This window comes from Apodemus sylvaticus, chromosome 19 (assembly GCF_947179515.1).
Source record: "Apodemus sylvaticus chromosome 19, mApoSyl1.1, whole genome shotgun sequence".
NCBI lineage: Eukaryota > Metazoa > Chordata > Mammalia > Rodentia > Muridae > Apodemus > Apodemus sylvaticus.
Genome location: NC_067490.1, coordinates 52079634 through 52097382, shown reverse-complemented (window position 1 = coordinate 52097382; position 17749 = coordinate 52079634). Strand labels below are relative to the sequence as shown.

The window sequence follows — 17749 nt, the reverse complement described above, 5'->3', positions numbered from 1 at the left end:
GTAGAGGCAAAAATAAATTTATGGTTGGGTCATTATGACATGAAGAACCATATATAAGGAATACAGGGGTTTTGGCCTTAGGAAGGATGAAAACCACTTAATTATAAAGGGTTTCTCCTGGGGCTTATCCTCTACCCCTTTTACACTTTCACTCTTTTCAAGTCCTCTCTGTTGGTGGGATTTGGCTGAGACATCCCACTGAGAGCTGTGTTCCAAATACCTTTGTTTGTCAAATGTCCTCAGTCAGCTCTTATTGTTCTCTTTATGATGATGTAAAGTAGAATAAATATCACACTGGCAAATTTTTGTTTATGTTAAGTTGTAACAGAATGCTCATCTAACTTGAGTAATCCTTTAGGTGAATGTATGTAGGCTACTTGCTGAATAATCCATCCAAATACCTCTGTTTAGTTTTTCCTTCTTGCATATATCAGATTTGCTGAGAGGTGTCTTTTCACTTCATTCCTAATTCCTTGAAATCCTGACCACCATATTTCAGCAAACAGAGAGTCAAGAGCTTGGGAACCCAGATTCTGCCCTGTGTGTGAGCAAATAAAGCCATTTTTGTCACATTTATTCTGAAAATTTGCTTTTAATTATATCTCATATGTTCCACACTGGAATATACATTTTTTCTCTTTTAAAAATATGCACATGTGACAGACTGTGATTGAAATAGTGTGAGCACCATGATCAGTAGTTCCAGTGCCTGCTTTGACCATCATATTACTATTTCCTTACCCAAGGGTCAATTATACCAAGTAGAATATGTATTTAAGGCTATTAACCAGGGCAAACTTACATCTGTAGCTATCAGAGGAAAAGACTGCTCAGGTTTTGTGACATGCAAGAAAGTACATTACTGGATTCCAAGACAGTAACACACTTGTGCAAGATGACTGAAAGCATTGGTTGTATAATGATGGAAGGAACAGCTGACAGCAGACTTTAGGTACAGAGGGCACACTGTGCGGTAGCTAATTGTAAAGTGGCTGTGGACATGCTATGTAAAAGAATTACTGATATTTCTCAAGTCAATACACAAAATAATGAGATGAGGGTGCTTCATTGTTGTATGATTTTTAACTGGTATAAATAAAAAACAAAGACCTCAAGTGTACAAGTGGAATCCTATAGGTCTTATAGTCATGGCAACAGAAGTTAAACTAACATAACCAAACAGCTTCCTAGGAAAAAAAATAAAGAAGAGATTTGATTGGACATTTGAATAAACATTTAGATAATTACATGCCTTTCTACAGTTCTGCTGTTTTCAAACTTTCAGAAATAGAAATTGGAAGAATTAGAGTTGAAAATACTAAAGACTCAGGATTCTTACACAAGCAGAGATTGGCACTCATATTGGTGTTCTCGCAGAGACTGAAAATTGTCATGAGTTTCCCAAATCCATAATGCCACTTGCCTGTGTGTTTGATACAAACCAATATCATAGAGGCTCCTGGGTTGGAAATGGAACCTCTTCTACTCCTACTGCCACTGAGCTGCTTAGGACTCTGTATAAATAAAAACAATGTTTTTGAAAAAATAAATATGTACACTGTACTTAACAATAAACACATGAAATTTTTATGTGCTAAGTTAAAAACTAACACAAAAATCTCAAGAAAAGCTACAGTTGTCCACCTTCACTAAAAGACTCCTTGTCCTTTTATGTTCTCTTTGTACCACTATTAAATTGATTCTCTATCACTATTTTCTGTTTTGTTGATGGTTCTCTGACATAACTGTGTGATCCCAGATTTTTACTCAGGTCTCTTTGAAGAGTTCTGCATCTGAGTATATATGAATCATTTGCTGCCATGATGTTTGGCTGTCAACATTTTGTTTCATTTTCTCCTAATTGGTCTTGATATATTTATATTTAAACTTCCTCATTATTATAATTTATTATACAAAACAAAATTTTTATATGCATAATGTATTCTTGTCTGCATTCACTCTTATCTGCAATTAGAACTCTTTCTTTAAAAACCATTATTCAGATATCTAGTTTTGAACCAAATAAAATGTGGATGTACTGTGTTCAAGTTACATTCATACAGAATATAATTAGCTCTTAAAATGAAAAAAAGAGTACATACCCATTGCTACTGCACTGGTTGGTTTGTGTGTCAACTTGACCCAGGCTGGAGTTATCACAGAGAAAGGAGCTTCAGTTGGGGAAGTGCCTCCGTGAGATCCAGCTGCGGGACATTTTCTCAATTAGTGATCAAGGTGGTTGGGCCCCTTGTGGGTGACATCACCCCTGGACTGTTATTCTTGGGTTCTATAAGAGAGCAGACTGAGCAAGCCAGAGGAAGCAAGGCAGTAAGAAACTTCCCTCCATAGCCTCTTTATCAGTTCCTGCATCCTGACTTGCTTGAGTTCCAGTTCTGACTTCCTTTGGTGATCAACAGCAATGCGGAAGGTGTAAGCTGAATAAACCCTTTCCTCCCCAACTTGATTCTTGGTCATGATGTTTGTGCAGTAATAGAAAAACTAAAACTACTCAGTTCTTACCATACATATTCTAACACTATGTGTACGAAAAATATTTTTACAATTCAACTGATTTTTACTTTAATTAAAAATATTGAAAATATGGAATGTAAGAACATTTTTGAAAATAATATTTCTATTTTAGTATCTGTCACATAATAATGTTTAAAATCTACCGTGATATATATTTTGAGGATATATCTCCAATTCAAAACACTAAGATCACTTCAAGTTTGACCAATAAAGCTTAGGAAATATGTCATAATGTAGATTAGTAGGCTTTCTTTGGGAACTACCCCAGACTGTAAGTTTTTAGGAATCAGAGTTAATGTTTTTTTTCACACTATCTTCCATTTATATTTATTGTAAGCCTAATTTAACAAGACTGTAAGCATACTTCTCTGGCTTATTTCAAAACTAGTCACCACTTTTGTACATTTTGATGAAGATTTTCACATTATACTAAAATTGTAATATTGTCAGTTCCTAATATTTAGATTTTAGATAATTTTTATCATTTAATATATAATTAAACATGATTAAGTCACTGAAAAATAAAATCATTTTATCTTAAATACAATTTATAAATTAAGTTATTAAATATGAGATCCATCTTGCTCATATTTTATCTATACAATTTAAAACTATTTTATTTACCATGTGTTTCAACATTTAAGTTTTTATACAGTTTAAATAGATGTTATGAATCAAGACTGGGTGTGTGTGTGTGTGTGTGTGTGTGTGTGTGTGTGTATAGAACGAAGTACTAAATGAAAAAAAATGTCTTTTTCCTTTGAGAGAAACACATTATACATTATACCATACAGAAATTAGTTATATGCCACCTTCTTGTATAGGAAGCTGGGAAATGTAGACATTAATTCAAGCAGTAATATGCTACTAAAAATCAAAGGTCTCTTATCAAGAAAAATTTGAAAATAGAGGAAAGTGGTTGTGATTATAGTGGCCCTGGTATTTCTAGGATCTCAATTGTGTTTGTATACTCTTCATTATTTTGCTAATCACTTCTTTGAATACTTCAGCTTCTCTTATGATTCTTCTTTAATTAATCAGCTCCTTCTAGCTTTAGTGTTCTTATTTACATATATAACTTTTTCTATAAAAGAAAGTTGTGTTTACTAATATGACTTTTGAAATCTATCAAGAAAGGAAACACTTGGTGGTTTGTCTTCCCTGCTGATTACCTTTCATTTAGTTATGTATGTCTACCTTATAGACAACACTCACTTCTGCTTCTAAGAAATCCTTCTAAGAAATCCAATCTTTTACCTCATCACTATGATGGAAGTTGTCATTTGCCCAAATTATGAACAAATTATAAACGTGTTAGGTTATGTAAATGTCCCAGCGTGGAGGAGAAGGGCCTGCCAGGGCCCCACCCCAAGCTGAAGTTCTATGGACAGTTGGTGGTTCCTAAGGGAGGAGGAGCTGCTTTTGTACAGTTACGCAGTCATGTGTAACTTGTCAGTACACCAGTGGACGGTTCCACACTACAAGGAGTCGGACAGAGGGAAGAAGGGGATACATGTGCTCAAATTACATTGTTTGTAAAAGTATTCAAAGGATTAAAATTTATAACATACATTAATCAGCTAATATACATTAAAAACCAGATCTTCTGCTCCTAGTAATGATTAAAGTGAGTCTTGATGCTGCCTATCATGGTTTCAGAGGAGACAGACTTTAACAAAATATGACAGTAAATGAGAAAATTTGAACTGGAAAGTGTTTTAAGAAGAGGAGCTCCCTTAAGTCAAACTCTATTATTTGATGATATGCCTCTCACTAAATAATTAAATTGGTCAGTTAGATAATTTAAAAAATAAAAATGACGTACTGACTGGGATATCTGATTTCTATTGTCTTTATTGCTAATTATTTGTTCTTAGGTATACAGATATAGATTATATGGTTAGTTGATATTTCATTACCCATTTGGGGAATTTCTCATAATGTTTAAAGTAGGACTTCCAAGTTGTCCTCTTTTTCTAGGTCCTCGAGTATTTACACTGTGGTACATTTTTCTTTTGACCTTCCATAGGTAAAGGAAAGTATTCACTGTGTTCCTTCTCATCTGACCTGTTGTGAAGAGTAGAATTATACAATGTTCTAAAATCTGACTTCAGACACTGAAAAGATTTTTACTGAAAGATATTAAACACATTCAGGTGAAAACCAACTCTTGTTCATCCAGTCACAGGAAAATGCGCTTGAAAATTTACAGTGATGGAGAATAAATTGAGGGCTTTGTTAGAGTCCCTGAAAAGTTCAGCATGCATGAATGTGGCCAGCTCCCTGTGAGTCAGATCATACTGGTCAGAAACAATAAGAAGCAGGTATGGACCAAACAGAAAGCACCCCAGTCCCCTGAAAACTGTGTCCAGTCATGTAACCTGAGAGAGCTCAAGAAGTGCTTGAGGATGTGACAGCAGTGGTAGGGAATTCTTTAAAGGAGAGCTAAAAGTCAGGCCTCACTACAGTCCTGAAGTGATCTCTGTGGCTTGAGTGTTAGTCACAGAGCTGTTGGAAGCTTGAAATTTTTTAAAGAAAAACATATTCCAATGGTTTTCATTTCATAAAGAAAATTGGATTGCAATATTGAAGAAACGCTTAAAATAGGTATCAGTGTGGATATGAGATTTGTTATGGTGCTGTAACTATCACTAGGGTGTCTAGATTATAATAGGATAGCTCTGAAAACTATGACAATGAGGTAAATTTAAATATGTACCAGGCAGAGATATATGGGAAATTATTAAACAAATATATAAAGAATGATAAAAATTGTTATGTCATAACTTTTGATGAAGGTTTTATAGAAAAGTTAGGTACCATTCAATATGCATGACATATACTTGAAGAACTGAAAGCCAGTATGTCTTGATAACTATAATACTGCAATATTTTATGACTGACTTTCTCCAATTCTCTAATCAACCCTAAAAGCAAAATGACTATCAATTTAAATTTGGAAACCTGCTAGCAGGACAATATTAACATAATGTAATATAATAATATAATATAATATAATATTATATATATATATATATATATATATAGTCAGCTTTAAGAATATATATATTCTGTCTAAACTCAGTATGTTAACTGAGCTGCCTAAACTCAGTATGTGTTAACCTCTATACTTGATCACATAAGGAATAATGTGTTTAGAATATTTATTTTTGTTTAGGAATTCTGCTTTATGATTTTGATTATATTTTCTACTATTGCTTTATGTGTAATCCAAGTGGCTTCAAACTTTCAGTTTCATAGGCTCCACATATAGAGAATTTCTTGACACTTTTCTTCTCTTCTTTTTGCTGTAAAATGTTGAGATTTTGATATAATTATGTTTACCATGTTTCTTCCTTCCTTCCTTCCTTCCTTCCTTCCTTCCTTCCTTCCTTCCTTCCTTCCTTCCTTCCTCCCTTCCTTCCTTCTTTTCTTTCTTCTCCGCTCTCCCATATACAACTTCTTGCCCTCATTCAAATCTATGGCCTCATTGTTTGTTTTACATGCATGTATAATTTGCTCACTGTATTTAATGTTACTAATGTATGTTTTCAGAGCTGAAGTTTTGGTTTTAGATAACTTTAGTTGTGACCATTAGGATCTCATAACTTTTTAAAGAGATGAAAGCTCAGAACTAGCACTGCCAGCTGGGCTTTGAAAACTTCGTTTCCAGGCTTTCCTGGTTGATCTTCTCATCTCTTAGAAAGGGAAAGTTAATGGAGTCAGGAAACATTTTATATTAATAAGAATGAGACACATTTATATTTTGAATCAGCTGAAAATGCAGCAGAACTGTTTTATTGTTCATTGATTATATGTATAGAAGTGAGAGTTCAAATCTAAAGCATATAAAAATTTTAAAGTTAGCCTCATATATTAGTGACTGGATTCATAAATGTAGATATGTTGGTACAGTAAAGACTACTAATGAGAAGAGATTTGGGTTCTGAAACTAAATCAAAGAAACAAACAAAAACTTAATGATTCCATACGTTGATATGATTAGAGAAGATAATCTTATAAGACAGATAGAGAGAGAATGTACATAGTAAATGGAACAAAATTAATATTTTCTACACTATACAAAGATGAATCCATAAACAACTCATAAAGTCCTACAATCTAGAAGTGGAGGACCCTAAGTCATTTGCTACAGAATCCTAACTAGTCCCTACTCCTGACTACCAGAAGACATCCACGCCTTTTAATTCCTTTTATGGTATAATATGAAGAGAACATGAAAGAGGTACTGATGTTAGATTGGACCATGGCTGGTCTAATATCCAGTTGACATCAGTGTTCTATCTTTCTGAGAAATCAATCCGACACCTATATTAAAGTTGTTCAATGGTTTTACTCTTCAAACTTTAACTTGATGAAGGAAAACATGCTTATAGATCTATCATTTCTATCACTGCTTTAAGCAGCACAGCACTAAAAGCCACTTGGATCTTTCTATAGGGCACAAACTAGATAATCCACTTACTGGTCTCCCAGACATGGTGTTAGTCTCAAAACAAAACAAAACAAAACAAAAAAGAAAAACAAACAATCAATCAAAAAAAAAGCAAAATGCCAATGACACAATAATTTCCAAAGACTTTTATGGAAGTCATGCTGATCTTACTTATATGGAAATTATTTTTAGAGTTTATTGAGATTTAAAAGAAACACAAGTCCTCTGATGAAAAGGCTGTATCTAAGACTTGATTTCATGAGCATATCCTGCCAATTCCTGTATCTCTGGGGTGAAAAGATCAAAATTTTGATGTCTCTTTTTAAATTAATTTATTCTTTCAAATATTACATCCTGACCACAGCTTTCCCTTTCTTCCTTAGCCCCGTATATCTCCATTCCACCTATCCCCTTCCTTCCAATCCACTTGTCCTCTTTTTGCCTTCAAAAAGGTGGAGGCCACCAAGGGATATCCACTACATATAGCATATCAAGTTGCAGTAATATGAGGCACTCGCTCTTCGAAGCATCCTTGTTACTTAGCCTCTCTGGGTCTGTGGACTGTAGCATGTGTCACTTACAAAGGAGTATATAACATGGTTGTCCTTTTGAAATGGAGCTAGTTCATTCGGGATTATTTTTGCTAGCTCTATCCATTTGCCAGCAAATTTTAAGATGTTATTTCTTTTAGTAACTGAGTAATACTCTATTGTGTAAATAAACTACATTGTCTTTATCCATTCTTCAGTTGAGGGACATCTAGGTTGTTTCTAATTTCTGGTTATTATTAATAAAGCTGTTATGAACATAGTTGAGCAAGTGTCTTTGTGGTAAATTAGAACCCAAGATATATAAAGTAGTCCTATACAATAAAAGAGTTTCCAGAAGTGTCACTATCCCTGATTTAAAGCTCTACAATAGAATCATAGTAATAAAAATTAACATGGTGTTAACATAACAATGTTGTTCAATAGCTACACTATGAAGGCTGTGAAAGGCAGCCTTGTTTTTTGTTTGTTTTGTTTGTTTGTTTGTTTTGAGACAGGGTTTCTCTGTGTAGCCCTGACTGTCCTGTAACTCACTCTGTAGACCAGGCTGGCCTCAAACTCAGAAATCCTCCTATCCGTACATCCCAAGTACTGGGATTAAAGGCATATGCCATTACCACCCAGCTTGCAGCCTGGTTTCTGGTTGAGCTAGGTTGGAAACCCCAGAGACCCTGCAGGGGATAATCTTTTTTTTTTATTTATTGATATATTTTTTATTTACATTTCAAATGATTTCCCCTTTTCTGGGTCCCCACTCCCCGCAAGTACCATAAGCCCTCTTCCCTCCCCTGTTCCTCCATCTACCCCTTCCAGCTTCCCTGTTCTGGAATTCCCCTATACTCTTGCACTGAGTCTTTCCAGAACTAGGGGCCACTCCTCTATTCTTTTTGGACATCATTTAATTTGTGGATTGTGTCCTGGGTATTCAAAGTTTCTAGGCTAATATCCACTTATCAGTGAGTGCATACCATGATTGATCTTTTGAGACTGGGTTACCTCACTTAGTATGATGTTCTCCAGCTCCATCCATTTGTCTAGGAATTTCATGAATTCATTGTTTCTAATGACTGAATAGTACTCCATTGTGTAAATATACCACATTTTTTGTATCCATTCCTCCGCTGAAGGACACCTGGGTTCTTTGCAGCTTCTGGCTACTACAAATAGGGCTGCTATGAACATAGTGGAGCATGTATCCTTATTGCATGCTGAAGAATCCTCTGGATATATGCCCAGGAGTGGTATAACAGGGTCCTCAGGAAGTGTCATGCCCAGTTTTCTGAGGAATCGCCAGACTGATTTCCAAAGTGGTTACACCATCTTGCAATCCCACCAGCAGTGGAGAAGTGTTCCTCTTTCTCCACATCCTCGCCAATACCTGCTGTCTCCTGAGTTTTTGACCTTAGCCATTCTGACTGGTGTGAGGTGAAATCTCAGGGTTGTTTTGATTTGCATTTCCCTAATGATTAATGATGTTGAGCATTTCTTAAGGTGTTATTCAACTCTCCGAAGTTCTTCATGTGAAAATTCTTTGTTTAGCTCTGTACTCCACTTTTTAATGGGGTTATTTGGTTCTCTGGGTTCTACCTTCTTGAGTTCTTTGTATAGATTAGATATTAGCACTCTGTCAGATTTAGGATTGGTGAAGATCCTTTCCCAGTCTGTTGGTTGACTTTTTGTCCTTTTGACAGTGTCTTTTGCCTTACAGACACTTTGTAGTTTTATGAGGTCCCATTTGTCAATTCTTGATCTTAGAGCATAAGCTATTGGTGTTCTATTCAGGAACTTTTCCCCTGTGCCCATGTCCTCCAGGGTCTTCCCCAGTTTCTTTTTGATTAGTTTCAGTGTGTCAGGTTTTATGTGGAGGTCCTTGATCCATTTGGAGTCGAGCTTAGTATAAGGAGATAAGAATGGATCGATTCACATTTTTCTGCATGCTGACCTCCAATTGAACCAGCACCATTTGTTGAAAAGACTATCTTTTTTCCACGGGATGCTTTCAGCTCCTTTGTCGAAGATCAAGTGACCATAGGTGTGTGGGTTCATTTCTGGGTCTTCAATCCTATTCCATTGATCCACATGCCTGATATTGTACCAATACCATGCAGTTTTTATCACTATTGCTCTGTAGTAAAGTTTAAAGTCCTGGGTTTTTTGTTATTCCAGATGAATTTAAGAATTGTTCTTTCTAGCTCTATGAAGACCTGGGTTGGGATTTTTATGGGGATAGCATTGAATCTGTAGATTGCCTTTGGCAAAATGGTCATTTTGACTATATTAATCCTGCCAATCAACTAGAATGGAAGATTTTTCCATTTTCTGAGATCTTCTTCAATTTCCGTCTTCAGAGATCTGAAGTTCTTGTCATATAGGTCTTTCACTTGTTTGGTTAGAGTCACCCCAAGATACTTTATGCTGTTTGTAGCTATTATGAAGGGAGCCATTTCCCTAATTTCTTTCTCAGTCTGCTTATCCTTTGAATATATAAAGGCTACTGATTTGCTTTTGATTTTGTTGATTTTGTAGCCAGCCACTTTGCTGAAGTTGTTTATCAGCTGTAGGAGTTCTCTAGTAGAGTTTTTAGGGTCACTTAAGTATATGATCATATCATCTGCAAATAGTGATAGTTTGACTTCTTCTTTTCCAATTTGTATTTCTTTGACTTCCTTATGTTGTCTAATTGCTCTAGCTAGGACTTCAAGAACTATAGTGACAGTAGGCGATTTGGCAAGCTCCTGGACATCAGACTTCTGACATGAGGCTGTAACTCTTTATAGGTCTGTAGCCATCAGCATATAAGGGCAATGCCCCAATCACCTCCACTTGTAGAAAACATGACCACAGGTCACATAGCCTCAAGACAGATCTCTATTTTAGTGATGTACCTAAAGACCTGGAGGCTTAGCAAATAAACTCCCCTTCCTAGAGACTCCTCCATGGAAAAGGTATTTAACCTCAGGCTAGCCCTGAGAAAGCAGGATACAGTTTTACTCATTGCAACTATCTTTCCTGAAAATAAATGCTTTAAAACCATGGATTATCACTTTTTCTGGGATCCCCAGTGAGGAGCAATGGAACAGACCTTTGTCTAAAGAGCTGTGTGGAGTCTCCACCAGAAGACCTCTAGGCACTCCCAACCACAGCCTCCAACAAACCAAGTCACCCATCCAACAAGTCAAGGACTCTCCTTACTACAGGACCCAGCCAGAACCCCAGGCTAGATTAAGCCCATGGATCCCCACTCTGTTCTCAGATCTTCTGCAGCTCTCAGCAGGTCATGGGTGCCCAAGAGTCTGAGAACCTAATGGCCCTGGCTTCCATGCAACCTGCCCCTCCTGTCCCACCCCCCCTGCTCCCAGCCAACTCCAGCAGCCCCCAGGGACATCAGACTCTGCTTCTCCCTATAGACTGATGCCCACACGGTGTGGGGTAAGCACAGTCAAAATTCCTTTGTCCAGCCTCCACTAGCACCCGAGCCCCAAGCAGACACACGGATACCCTGTAAAGCACATAGTAGTTTTGAATAGAAGATCCACATATGGATACCTGGTTTTTGATGAAGAAGCCTAAATTATACAATGAACAAAAGAAAGTGTTTCAACAATGGTGCTGGTCCAACTAAATGTCTGCATGTAGAAGAATGCAACAACGTCCATAATCTATCACCCAGCTTACCAAAATCAAACTCAATCCGTGACCTCAATATAAAACCAGATGCAATAAACCTGAAGAAGAAAAAGTGTGCAATTATCCCGAAGTCATTTGCAATGAGGACAACTTCATGAGCAGAACAATAGTGCATTCACTAAAGAGCAACAATTAATAAATGGGATCTTATGAAACTGAAAGCTTCTGCAAAGCAGAGGACATTGTCACTAAGACAAGACAGCATCCTACAGAATGGGAAAAGATCTTCACCAATACTATATCTGACAAAGAGGTATTCCCAAAGTTTATAGACAACTCAGTAAACTAGACATCAACAAGGCAAATAAAACAATTTACACATTAGGTACACTGTTTGAGGCAGAAGAGATTGCTAGATTCTTGCCCAATACATGAGCATTTCTTCCTACTGTTCACTATTTTTTCTGGTACCCCTAACATTATTTCCAATACTAGAACTTTAAATACTGCTATGTGGTCTGTCATCGCCATACTAATTCGACTCATTTAAAATTTATGTGGTATACTACTTCTTTTTTTTTTCTTTTTTTTTCTTTTTTTTTATTCGATATAATTTATTTACATTTCAAATGATTTCCCCTTTTCTAGCTCCCCCACTCCCCGAAAGTCCCGCAAACCCCCTTCTCTTCCCCTGTCCTCCCACCCACCCCTTCCCACTTCCCGGTTCTGGTTTTGCTGAATACTGTTTCACTGAGACTTTCCAGAACCAGGGGCCACTCCTCCTTTCTTCTTGTACCTCATTTGATGTGTGGATTATGTTTTGGGTATTCCAGTTTTCTAGGTTAATATCCACTTATTAGTGAGTGCATACCATGATTCACCTTTTGAGTCTGAGTTACCTCACTTAGTATGATATTCTCTAGCTCCATCCATTTGCCTAAGAATTTCATGAATTCATTGTTTCTAATGGCTGAATAGTACTCCATTGTGTAGATATACCACATTTTTTGCATCCACTCTTCTGTTGAGGGATACCTGGGTTCTTTCCAGCATCTGGCAATTACAAATAGGGCTGCTATGAACATAGTAGAACATGTATCCTTATTACGTGGTGGGGAGACCTCAAGCAATACTACAGAGCAATAGTGTTAAAAACTGCATGGTATTGGTACAGTGACAGGCAGGAGGATCAATGGAACAGGATTGAAGATCCAGAAATGAACCCACACACCTATGGCCACTTGATCCTCGACAAAGAGGCTGAAAACATCCAATGGAAAAAAGATAGCCTTTTCAACAAATGGTGCTGGTTCAACTGGAGGTCAGCATGCAGAAGAATGAGAATTGATCCATCCTTGTCTCCTTGTACTAAGCTCAAATCCAAATGGATCAAGGACCTCCACATAAAGCCAGACACTCTGAAGCTAATAGAAAAGAAACTGGGGAAGACCCTTGAGGACATCAGTACAGGGAGAAAGTTTCTGAACAGAACACCAATAGCGTATGCTCTAAGAGCAAGAATTGACAAATGGGACCTCATAAAATTACAAAGTTTCTGTAAGGCTAAGGACACCATCAAGAGGACAAATCGGCAACCAACAAATTGGGAAAAGATCTTCACCAATCCTACATCAGATAGAGGGCTAATATCCAATATATATAAAGAACTCAAGAAGCTAGACTCCAGAAAACCAAACAACCCTATTAAAAAATGGGGTACAGAGTTAAACAAAGAATTCTCGCCTGAAGAACTTCGGATGGCGGAGAAGCATCTTAAAAATGCTCAACTTCATTAGTCATTAGGGAAATGCAAATCAAAACAACCCTAAGATTTCATCTTACACCAGTCAGAATGGCTAAGATTAAAAATTCAGGAGACAGCAGGTGTTGGAGAGGGTGTGGAGAAAGAGGAACACTCCTCCACTGCTGGTGGGGTTGCAAATTGGTACAACCACTCTGGAAATCAGTCTGGCGGTTCCTCCGAAAACTGGGCACCTTACTTCCAGAAGATCCTGCTATACCACTCCTGGGTATACTACTTCTAAGTAGTCAGAAACAAAGATATACCCAGTATGAAAGTGGAGTGACTCCATTTCTGCAGTTATATAAGTAAACAACAGATCTTATTAATAAGAAAATGTATATGAAAATATATGGCTTTTTTGCTATAGACTTGTTCTATGATGGGATATCTAATAATTGCATGTATTCCAATTCTAGAAAATGTCTACTCAAATATTTCATTCTTTTAAATTTTTATTTAATGTTTTAAAGGTTCCAAAGAGCCTAAATATGAGTGATATTGTATTTCCTGAGACTTTTTTATAGCTTGTGTGAATGACTTCCAACCTTGTATCATTTCCATTTTTACTTTTTTAAAAGTATATTCTGAAGAACAAAAGTTTGCTAATTTTAATATTCAAATTATCATCGTATTGATTTGCTGTTAGCATCTTTATGCTATTTTAAAATGCTTTTTTCATGTAGTTACTGTTTATTACCTTAACTTATGTTGACAATGCATTCTAGCTACTGTCATTTTCCTCTTTCCCTGATCTTCCTCTATCCCTACCAACCGTTCACTCTAAAAATCCCCTCCACGCATTCATATCTTTGTATTTGTTTTGTAACCTGAATTTAATCAGGGCGGTGTGTATGTAGGTTCGTGGGATCAGAACTACCTATTAACCTAGTGAGCTAACCATTGTGTAACTCCTGCTCTTCCAGAAAGGTTCAGAACCCAGTAGATCGGAAAGAATTTTCAGGGCCCATACATTCTCTCCCTTCCATGATCCATGACTCAGAGTTGACAGGGATAGATTTGTGAAAGTCTAGTACATGAACTTGTACTTCTATGAGTTAATGATGGGGACATAAAGATGGCATTGTACAACGCTTCTCCCCTTGATCAAGCTCCCAAATTGCTTCTGCTGTCTTTTCTACAATGTTTTGTGTGTCTTGGAATATAACATTTAAATTTATTTTTAACAGGTTTGTTTGAGAACTTTATATATGAGAAATGTGTCACCACAACCCTCCCCTTCTACCTTTGACTTCTCTCATATTTCCCCTCAAATTCATAATCTTTTCCTTAATTATTACTGCTATATGAATATAGATATATGTGTTTTATAGCCCATTGTTAAGATTCATATTAAATGCCATATATTGTGCAAGCTTGCTTCCAGAATGCTTTTATATCTTCTAGTAACTCCCATAGTTAACTGCAGAGACTACTATATTATTTTTTATTTTGTACTTATGTACTTGGCAAATGTTTACTAGGCTCCTCTATATTTCAATGAGTATCTAACTCAAGTTATAAAATATATATAAACCAGGGCCTTCACCAAAGGCTAACATTATGAAGGTGCAAAGAGAAAAATAAGACTTGAAATATCACTTGTGATATATGATCTTCATTCTTTTCTTTTTTTAATTCGATATATTTTTTATTTACATTTCAAATGATTTCCCCTTTTCTAGACCCCCACTCCCCGAAAGTCCCATAAGGCTCCTTCTCTCCCCCTGTCCTCCCACCCACCCTTCCCACTTCCCCGTTCTGGTTTTGCCGAATACTGCTTCACTGAGTCTTTCCAGAACAAGGGGCCATTCCTCCTTTCTTCTTGTACCTCATTTGATGTGTGGATTATGTTTTGGGTATCCCAGTTTTCTAGGTTAATATCCACTTATTAGTGAGTGCATACCATGATTCGCCTTTTGAGTCTGGGTTACCTCACTTAGTATGATGTTCTCTAGCTCCATCCATTTGCCTAAGAATTTCATGAATTCATTGTTTCTAATGGCTGAATAGTACTCCATTGTGTAGATATACCACATTTTTTGCATCCACTCTTCTGTTGAGGGATACATGGGTTCTTTCCAGCTTCTGGCAATTATAAATAGGGCTGCTATGAACATAGTAGAGCATGTATCCTTACTACATGCTGGGGAATCCTCTGGGTATATGCCCAGGAGTGGTATAGCAGGATCTTCTGGAAGTGAGGTACCCAGATTTCTGAGGAACCGCCAGACTGATTTCCAGAGTGGTTGTACCAATTTGCAACCCCACCAGCAGTGGAGGAGTGTTCCTCTTTCTCCACATCCTTACCAACACCTGCTGTCTCCTGAATTTTTAATCTTAGCCATTCTGACTGGTGTAAGGTAAAATCTCAGAGTTGTTTTAATTTGCATTTCCCTAATGACTAATGAAGTTGAGCCTTTTTTAAGCTGCTTCTCTGCCATCCGAAGTTCTTCAGGTGAGAATTCCTTGTTTAACTCTGTACCCCATTTTTAATAGGGTTGTTTGGTTTTCTGGAGTCTAACTTCTTGAGTTCTTTATATATATTGGATATTAGCCCTCTATCTGATGTAGGATTGGTGAAGATCTTTTCCCAATTTGTTGGTTGCCGATTTGTCCTTTGGATGGTGTCCTTTGCCTTACAGAAACTTTGTAATTTTATGAGGTCCCATTTGTCAATTCTTGATCTTAGAGCATATGCTATTGGTGTTCTATTCAGAAGCTTTCTCCCTGTACCGGTGTCCTCAAGGGTCTTCCCCAGTTTCTTTTCTATTAGCTTCAGAGTGTCTGGCTTTATATGGAGGTCCTTGATCCATTTGGATTTGAGCTTAGTACAAGGAGACAAGGATGGAACAATTCGCATTCTTCTGCATGCTGACCTCCAGTTGAACCAGCACCATTTGTTGAAAAGGCTATCTTTTTTCCATTGGATGTTTTCAGCCCCTTTGTCGAAGATCAAGTGGCCATAGGTGTGTGGGTTCATTTCTGGATCTTCAATCCTGTTCCATTGATCTGCCTGCCTGTCACTGTACCAATACCATGCAGTTTTAACACTATTGCTCTGTAGTATTGCTTGAGGTCAGGTTATTTTAATTATAACTTCTTGTTTAGCTTTCTTCTTGTCACTTGCTTTTTTAATTGAGTCTTCATCCTTACAATAGATCTACTTACAAAATATAATGATAATTATAAAAATGTAAACAGTTTTCATTTTAGTGCTATGAATGAATGAAAATTCAGGATTAATTCACTATAACAAAACTAAAATTGAATTAATACAAAGTTTTTTAAAACTTTTGTCTATACCCAAATTTTTGTACATCATGATATATAGTAGTGGATCCATATATGAAGAAAATTTATGTATATATATATGTAATATATATGTATATATGCATCTATCTATACATATATATATAAATTTTCTCATAATAAATTATAGAGAAACATGCTAAAGCAGTTATTATATATATATATATATATATATATATACAATTGCACAGTTTATGATAAAAACAACTTTGCACACTAATGATTTAGTTATGCTGTGCTCATTTATTTTGCCTATGGAATTAATTTTTCCTAAATACTGTAGAAGGTCTATAAAGCATCTTCTATACATTTCAGAACTGTTTGCCATATTTGTATTCAAATTATCAATACTAAAACATGATTTCACATAAATATATATGACTAATTATTCAAGTAGGTTCAGGGTCATTTCAGAAATTGTTAGAAATTTTGTGCCAATCACAAGCCAAAATTCATTTAATAATGTTTCATAAAATTATGTTCAACAATTTTAAACAGTTATATTTAAACATAAACATTTCAATATGAAACAGACCAAATTCATATTAAGGTGATACTTGTATACTTAGTAATTGTTAGAAACCTTATTGTGTTTGTTTTACACAAACTTTTCTTTTTGTGTAAGAGCAAATATCTATCCATCCATCTATCTATCTATCTATCTATCTATCTATCTATCTATCTATGAAAATGAGAACTCCCTTTATAATAATCCCATACCCAAAGTGATCATGGGCTTTTTGTTGGCATTGTAAGGTTTGATAGCATGTGGAAAGCACATTGGGCCCAAGGCAAATTCAGAATGAAATCTGTAGTGAGTTCGCACAACAGTACAAGGGAGCCTGCCAGAAACAGCATGTGTTCGGCAATTAGTTTTTAATAATTATTATTCTTTGCTTATTGAGTAACCTTTTATTTTTGCCAACATTTATGTGATCCTACATTAAGTTTCATGATTCAAGTTTAAGTTTAAGAATAAACTATAACTTAAAGATAGAAAGGTAAGGACTTGAAAGTAACCACAATAGAAGTTGAGAGAGTTTGGTAGTCTATGGTTGCGCATCTAAAACAAACTGATGAGGTAAAATGTGATAGAAGGTGAAAATTGTTAACTAATAGCTGGATTGTTTGTTAATAATGTCGATGCACATCATTTAGTTAATAAACAACATAATCTTGTGCTTCACATTGTGATTAAATATTAGGCAACACTTTGCTATGTTAATGTATATTTGCTTTGTAAACAGCACTGTCAGGGTGACCATGAGTATGTAACTATTTAGTGGAACCTGAAAGGTTCACAGAGGATCCATACATGAAGAAAATAACTACTGCTTCTAGAACTCATCAGTAGTCAATAGTTTTGTAGGTCTCCTTAAGATTTATCCCTTATCAATGACTTGGCAGGTCCAGTTTGGTGCAGGAAATTTAAAGTGCTGTGTGTTAGTGATTGTGTCATGCCTGGGAGATACA

At 36.2% G+C, this 17749-nt stretch overlaps 1 pseudogene; it reads left to right on the top strand.

The window, feature by feature from the left end:
• Positions 1-689: 689 nt before the first annotated feature.
• On the top strand, positions 690-1526 carry LOC127669224 (proteasome subunit alpha type-6-like; annotated as a pseudogene).
• The last annotated feature ends 16223 nt before the right edge of the window (positions 1527-17749 follow it).